Below are 9,092 nucleotides of genomic sequence, written 5' to 3' on the forward strand. Positions count from 1 at the left end.
ACATCCTTACAGCCAGATTATATATGCTTCCTTTATGATAAGGGTTTTTATGTATATCCGCATTTTGTACCTTACTCATTTTATTTAGGCACACACAACTTTCTTTTTGATCAAATACATGATTACTTTCGCCCTATTTATAGTTTTTCTTTTCCTTGTAGGCGATTTTAATTACACTCCCCGGAGCGCTCCGGTGTCTGTATCTTCTGTCCATACAGTGGGACACGTAACTTGTCTGTCTAGCGATGCGTCTTGGGTACCAAGCTCTCCTGCACAGATCACGATCCCTGCTCCCACCACGTGGTCTGCTTACATAGCGACGCGTCATGGATACCACCCTCCTTAGCGTGGATTGATATCCCAGTCAGACCGGTGACTCTTAGTGCCGCTCCGGATATGACGCTGTGTTTACCTTGATATGTCTGAGCTGTTATACTCATAATGCGGTGATCAAATTCTGTTTTGATATATCTTTATATGCATTCTAACTATGGATGGATATTTATTGTACCTCTTTATATCTATTTTTATACTTAATGGTTTTCATACTGATCTGAAGAAGGGGGTGGCACCCCCGAAACGCGTCATCTGTTTTATTATTTTATTCTTTTAATCAAATCCTCCCAGTGTTTTTGTAACCTACTAGCTTGGGTTGATATGCAAGTTTTCCACTTGCTCCAGGTGAGCAGCCACTACCTAGGGGGTTTTGAGCCTCCCAATATCATTGCCTTCTAGGAGGTCAAATGATAAGACACATGGCACCTTGGCGTGGGTCTCCCCTTTTTGCTTTTCTACAGATACATTATAGTCTATGGGCATTCCATTTTGTCATTCACCTTTGCATACTATAATAAAAAGCTATAATCCCAGGTCATTTTATTTTACAATGTGCTACTTTACCTATACTTATGGTAAAGTTAAATTTCCTAAATAACACAGATTAATGTGCAAATGAGCATATATTTTAGTTCCCATTATAGTCTATGGGCATTCCATTGTGTCTTTACCCTTGTCATTTCATAGAAACCAATTATAATCCCACTCAATCTTAATTTTAAATAATCCCACTGGATATGAAGAGTATGCCTGCTAAAGATTTATTTGATATGTTAAATGGTTCAGACTCTACATCAAATTTTGCTTCCAATTATAGTCCATGGGCATTCCATTTTGTCATTCACCTTTGCATTCCATAGAAAACAGCTATAATCTCAGGTAATTTTCATTTTTACAATCTGCTACTCTACCCGGGGAACACTTGTGATAAAGGTTAATTTGATATGTTAAATGGTTTAGGCTCCAAATCACATTTTGCTTCCCATTATAGTCTATGGGCATTCTGTTGTGCCATTCTCTTAGTGTTCCATAGAAACAGCTATAATCCCAGGTAATTTTCATTTTACAATGTGTTACTCTACCCAGGGAACACTTGCGGTAAAGTTACATTTCCTAAATAATGTAGATTTAAGTGGAAATGAGCTCATATTTTACTTCCCATTATAGTCTACGGGGATTCCATTGTGTCATCCCCCTTGTCATTTCATAGAAACCAATTATAATCCCACTACAGTTGAAGGGTATGCCTGCTAATGTGTTTGATATGTCAAATGGTTCAGACTCCACATCAAATTTTGCTTCCAATTATAGTCTATGGGTATTCCATTTTGTCATTCACCTTTGCATTCCATAGAAAATAGATATAATCCCAGGAAATTGTCATGTTACAATGTGCTACTCTACCTGGGGAACACTTGTGGTAAAGTTGAATTTCCTAAATACCACAGATTTATGTGAAAATTAGCTCATATTTTACTTCCCATTATAGTCTATGGGCATTCCATTGTGTCATTCATCTTTGCATTCTATACAAAATAGCTATAATCCCATGTAGTTTTCATTTTACTTGTGGTAAAGTTTAATTTGATATGTTAAATAGTTTAAAGGGGTATTTCAGGAATATTTTTTATTTGACGATGCTACAGGGGCTGTAAAGTTAGTGTAGTTCATAAAATAGTGTCTGTACCTGTGTGTGGCGGTTTTCTCACAATTCTTCTGTGATTTTCACCCCAATATTTATTTTTAACAGCATACAAAATTACTGTTGTCTCAGATTTTTCCCAGCTTGTAATGGGGCAGAGACTTGACCTCACTAGTCAGCTGATGACAGGGAGCCTGTCTGCTTCAATGGGTGGAGCGATTGCTTGGTAGGAGAGAGATCAATCTGCACCTAATGCAACAGCTGTAGGCACCCTGATTGAAAACCACAGGTCTTTTGAATGGATGCAGCTCATTCATGTTTCAATGTGTGGGGTGGCTGATGTGTGGGAGGGAGGAAAATGGAATTATGGGATATGTAGGCAAAAGAAGAAAACTCCAACAGGAAATACCAGTTCACAAAAAGCTAGCCACAGTGTTATGGTAATCTCCCAACATAGCCATTTAGCCCCAAGACAAGCGCAGATCCGTCCTAAGCATGCCCATTACTGTCTGACTGGTACGTACTAAAATCACCTTATGGTGGATAACCCCATTTAACCCCTTAGCGCAAATGGACGTTTATAAACATCGTTATGCGTGTCCCCATATATAATTCGTGCTCACAAGATGAGCGCGCATCATACCCGGTGGGTCCCGGTTGCTATAAGCAACCAGGACCCATGCTAATGCCGGACATCGCCGATCGGGCTGATGTCCGGCATTAACTCTTTAGACGCAGCAATCAAAGTTGAACGCCGCATCTAAAAGTGAAATTAAAGTTAACCTGGCTGCTTAGTTGGGCTGATCGGGACCATCGCGATAAAATCGCGATGTCCCGAACAGCTAGGATGCAGCAGGAGGGTCCCTTACCTGCTTCCTGTGCTTCCGATCGTCGATTGATTGCTCCAAGCCTGAAATCCAGGCTTGAGCAATCAACCGCCAATAACACTGATCATCAATGCAAAGCTATGGCTTTGCAGTAATCTGTGTAAAAGATCAGTGTGTGCAGTGTTATAGCCCCCTTTGGAAGCTATAACACTGCAAAAAAAAGTTTAAAAAAAACGTTAATAAAGATCATTTAACCCTTTCCCTAAAAAAAGTTTGAATCACCCCCCTTTTCCCATTAAAAAAAGTGTAAATAAAAATAAATATATGTATCGCCGCATGCGTAAATGTCCGAACTATAAATATATATATATAATTAATTAAACCGCACGGTCAATGGCGTACGCGCAAAAAATTCCAAAGTCCAGCGTATTTTTGTTCACTTTTTATACCATAAAAAAAAGAATAAAAAGCGATCAAAAAGTCAGATTAAAACAAAATGGTACCGCTAAAAACTTAAGATCATGGCGGAAAAAATTAGCCCTCATAACGCCCCGTACGTGGAAAAATAAAAAAGTTATAGGGGTCAGAAGAAGATAATATTAAAAGTAGAAATTTTCCTGCATGTAGTTATGATTTTTTTCAGAAGTACTACAAAATCAAACTTATATAAGTAGGGTATCGTTTTAACCATATGGACCTACAGAATAAAGATAAGGTGTCATTTTTACCGTAAAATGTACTTCGTAGAAACGGAAGCCCCCAAAAGTTGCAAAATGGCATTTTTTCTTCCATTTTGTTGCACAATGATTTTTTTTTTCCGTTTCGCTGTAGATTTTTAGGTAAAATGACTGATGTCACTGCAAAGTAGAATTGGTGGTGCAAAAAATAAGCCATCATATGGATTTTTAGGTGCAAAATTTAAAGTGTTATGATTTTTAGAAGGTGATGAGGGAAAAACGAAAATGCAAAAACTGAAAAACCCTGCGTCCTTAAGGGGTTACGCTCCAAATAACATTTTGCTTCCCAATATAGTCTATGGGCATTCCATTCGGCCATTCTTTTAGTATTCCATAGAAAACAGCTATAATCCCAGGTAAATTTCATTTTACAATGTGCTACACTACCCAGGGAACACCTTTACCTTACTGCAGTAAAGGTTAATTTACTAAATAACACACATTTACATGCAAATGAGCTCATATTTTACTTCCTATTATAGTCTATGGGGATTCCATTCTTTCACCCCCCTTGTCATTTCATAGAAACCAATTATAATCCCACTCAATCTCAGTTTTAAATAATCCCACTGAATATGAAGAATATGCCTGCTAAAGATTTATTTGATATGTTAAATGGTTTAGACTAAACATCGAATTTTGCTTCCCATTATAGTCTATGGGTATTACAGATATTACATTTCCATTATTCTCTATGGGCATTCCACTCTGGAACATTATTCTCTATGGGCATTCCACTCTGGATCATTATTCTCTATGGGCATTCCACTCTGGAACATTATTCTCTATGGGCATTCCACTCTGGTTCATTATTCTCTATGGGCATTCCACTCTGGAACATTATTCTCTATGGGCATTCCACTCTGGAATATTATTCTCTATGGGCATTCCACTCTGGATCATTATTCTCTATGGGCATTCCACTCTGGCCCATTATTCTCTATGGGCATTCCACTCTGGCCCATTATTCTCTATGGGCATTCCACTCTGGCCCATTATTCTCTATGGAAATTCCACTCTGGAACATTATTCTCTATGGACATTCCACTCTGGAACATTATTCTCTATGGGCATTCCACTCTGGAACATTATTCTCTATGGGCATTCCACTCTGGATCATTATTCTCTATGGGCATTCCACTCTGGATCATTATTCTCTATGGGCATTCCACTCTGGATCATTATTCTCTATGGACATTCCACTCTAGAATATTATTCTCTATGGGCATTCCACTCTGGAACATTATTGTCTATGGGCATTCCACTCTGGAACATTATTGTCTACGGGCATTCCACTCTGGAACATTATTCTCTATGGGCATTCCACTCTGGAACATTATTCTCTATGGGCATTCCACTCTGGCCCATTATTCTCTATGGGTATTCCACTCTGGAACATTATTCTCTATGGGCATTCCACTCTGGAACATTATTTTCTATGGGCATTCCACTCTGGCCCATTATTCTCTATGGGCATTCCACTCTGGAACATTATTCTCTATGGGCATTCCACTCTGGAACATTATTCTCTATGGCCATTCCACTCTGGCCCATTATTCTCTATGGACATTCCCCTCTGGAACATTATTCTCTATGGGCATTCCACTCTGGATCATTATTCTCTATGGGCATTCCACTCTGGAACATTATTCTCTATGGGCATTCCACTCTGGAATATTATTCTCTAAGGGCATTCCACTCTGGAACATTATTCTCTATGGGCATTCCACTCTGGATCATTATTCTCTATGGGCATTCCACTCTGGAACATTATTCTCTATGGGCATTCCACTCTGGATCATTATTCTCTATGGGCATTCCACTCTGGAACATTATTCTCTATGGGCATTCCACTCTGGAACATTATTCTCTATGGGCATTCCACTCTGGAACATTATTCTCTATGGGCATTCCACTCTGGCCCATTATTCTCTATGGGCATTCCACTCTGGAACATTATTCTCTATGGGCATTCCACTCTGGATCATTATTCTCTATGGGCATTCCACTCTAGAATATCATTATCTATGGGCATTCCACTCTGGAACATTATTCTCTATGGGCATTCCACTCTGGAACATTATTCTCTATGGACATTCCACTCTGGAACATTATTCTCTATCGGCATTCCACTCTGGATCATTATTCTCTATGGGCATTCCACTCTGGAACATTATTCTCTATGGGCATTCCACTCTGGATCATTATTCTCTATGGGCATTCCACTCTGGAACATTATTCTCTATGGGCATTCCACTCTGGAACATTATTCTCTATGGGCATTCCACTATGGAACATTATTCTCTATGGGCATTCCACTCTGGCCCATTATTCTCTATGGGCATTCCACTCTGGCCCATTATTCTCTATGGGCATTCCACTCTGGATCATTATTCTCTATGGGCATTCCACTCTAGAATATTATTCTCTATGGGCATTCCACTCTGGAACATTATTCTCTATGGGCATTCCACTCTGGAACATTATTCTCTATGGGCATTCCACTCTGGCCCATTATTCTCTATGGGCATTCCACTCTGGAATATTATTCTCTATGGGCATTCCACTCTGGAACATTATTCTCTATGGGCATTCCACTCTGGCCCATTATTCTCTATGGGCATTCCACTCTGGTACATTATTCTCTATGGGCATTCCACTCTGGAACATTATTCTCTATGGGCATTCCACTCTGGAACATTATTCTCTATGGGCATTCCACTCTGGCCCATTATTCTCTATGGACATTCCACTCTGGAACATTATTCTCTATGGGCATTCCACTCTGGATCATTATTCTCTATGGGCATTCCACTCTGGAACATTATTCTCTATGGGCATTCCACTCTGGAACATTATTCTCTATGGGCATTCCACTCTGGAACATTATTCTCTATGGGCATTCCACTCTGGATCATTATTCTCTATGGGCATTCCACTCTAGAATATTATTCTCTATGGGCATTCCACTCTGGAACATTATTCTCTATGGGCATTCCACTCTGGAACATTATTCTCTATGGGCATTCCACTCTGGAACATTATTCTCTATGGGCATTCCACTCTGGCCCATTATTCTCTATGGGCATTCCACTCTGGAATATTATTCTCTATGGGCATTCCACTCTGGAACATTATTCTCTATGGGCATTCCACTCTGGCCCATTATTCTCTATGGGCATTCCACTCTGGTACATTATTCTCTATGGGCATTCCACTATGGAACATTATTCTCTATGGGCATTCCACTCTGGAACATTATTCTCTATGGGCATTCCACTCTGGCCCATTATTCTCTATGGACATTCCACTCTGGAACATTATTCTCTATGGGCATTCCACTCTGGATCATTATTCTCTATGGGCATTCCACTCTGGAACATTATTCTCTATGGGCATTCCACTCTGGAACATTATTCTCTATGGGCATTCCACTCTGGAACATTATTCTCTATGGGCATTCCACTCTGGATCATTATTCTCTATGGGCATTCCACTCCGAATCATTATTCTCTATGGGCATTCCACTCTGGAACATTATTCTCTTTGGGCATTCCACTCTGGATTATTATTCTCTATGGGCATTCCACTCTGGAAAATTATTCTCTATAGGCATTCCACTCTGGAACATTATTCTCTATGGGCATTCCACTCTGGTTCATTATTCTCTATGGGCATTCCACTCTGGAAAATTATTCTCTATGGGCATTCCACTCTGGTTCATTATTCTCTATGGGCATTCCACTCTGGTTCATTATTCTCTATGGGCATTCCACTCTGGAACATTATTCTCTATGGGCATTCCACTCTGGAACATTATTCTCTATGGGCATTCCACTCTGGCCCATTATTCTCTATGGGCATTCCACTCTGGAACATTATTCTCTATGGGCATTCCACTCTGGATCATTATTCTCTATGGGCATTCCACTCTAGAATATTATTCTCTATGGGCATTCCACTCTGGAACATTATTCTCTATGGGCATTCCACTCTGGAACATTATTCTCTATGGGCATTCCACTCTGGAACATTATTCTCTATGGGCATTCCACTCTGGCCCATTATTCTCTATGGGCATTCCACTCTGGAATATTATTCTCTATGGGCATTCCACTCTGGAACATTATTCTCTATGGGCATTCCACTCTGGCCCATTATTCTCTATGGGCATTCCACTCTGGTACATTATTCTCTATGGGCATTCCACTATGGAACATTATTCTCTATGGGCATTCCACTCTGGAACATTATTCTCTATGGGCATTCCACTCTGGAACATTATTCTCTATGGGCATTCTACTCTGGCCCATTATTCTCTATGGGCATTCCACTCTGGTACATTATTTTCTATGGGCATTCCACTCTGGTACATTATTCTCTATGGGCATTCCACTATGGAACATTATTCTCTATGGGCATTCCACTCTGGTACATTATTCTCTATGGGCATTCCACTCTGGTACATTATTCTCTATGGGCATTCCACTATGGAACATTATTCTCTATGGGCATTCCACTCTGGAACATTATTCTCTATGGGCATTCCACTCTGGTTCATTATTCTCTATGGGCATTCCACTCTGGAAAATTATTCTCTATGGGCATTCCACTCTGGAACATTATTCTCTATGGGCATTCCACTCTGGATCATTATTCTCTATGGGCATTCCACTCTGGAACATTATTCTCTATGGGCATTCCACTCTGGCCCATTATTCTCTATGGGCATTCCACTCTGGAATATTTTTCTCTATGGGCATTCCACTCTGGAACATTATTCTCTATGGGCATTCCACTCTGGCCCATTATTCTCTATGGGCATTCCACTCTGGTACATTATTCTCTATGGGCATTCCACTATGGAACATTATTCTCTATGGGCATTCCACTCTGGAACATTATTCTCTATGGGCATTCCACTCTGGAACATTATTCTCTATGGGCATTCTACTCTGGCCCATTATTCTCTATGGGCATTCCACTCTGGTACATTATTTTCTATGGGCATTCCACTCTGGTACATTATTCTCTATGGGCATTCCACTATGGAACATTATTCTCTATGGGCATTCCACTCTGGTACATTATTCTCTATGGGCATTCCACTCTGGTACATTATTCTCTATGGGCATTCCACTATGGAACATTATTCTCTATGGGCATTCCACTCTGGAACATTATTCTCTATGGGCATTCCACTCTGGTTCATTATTCTCTATGGGCATTCCACTCTGGAAAATTATTCTCTATGGGCATTCCACTATGGAACATTATTCTCTATGGGCATTCCACTCTGGAAAATTATTCTCTATGGGCATTCCACTCTGGAACATTATTCTCTATGGCAGTGTTTCCCGACCAGGGTGCCTCCAGTTGTTGCAAAACTACAATTCCCAGCATGCCTGGACAGCCAAAGGGCATGCTGGGAGTTGTAGTTTTGCTGGAGGCACCCTGGTCAGGAAACACTGCTCTATGTGCAGTCCATTGTGTCATTCCTTTTGGTATGTCCCGAATCCATGCCTACTACACACAACTCTTCAGTATACA

This window comes from Hyla sarda, chromosome 2, assembly GCF_029499605.1.
Source record: "Hyla sarda isolate aHylSar1 chromosome 2, aHylSar1.hap1, whole genome shotgun sequence".
In the NCBI taxonomy this organism is placed as follows: Eukaryota; Metazoa; Chordata; class Amphibia; order Anura; family Hylidae; genus Hyla; species Hyla sarda.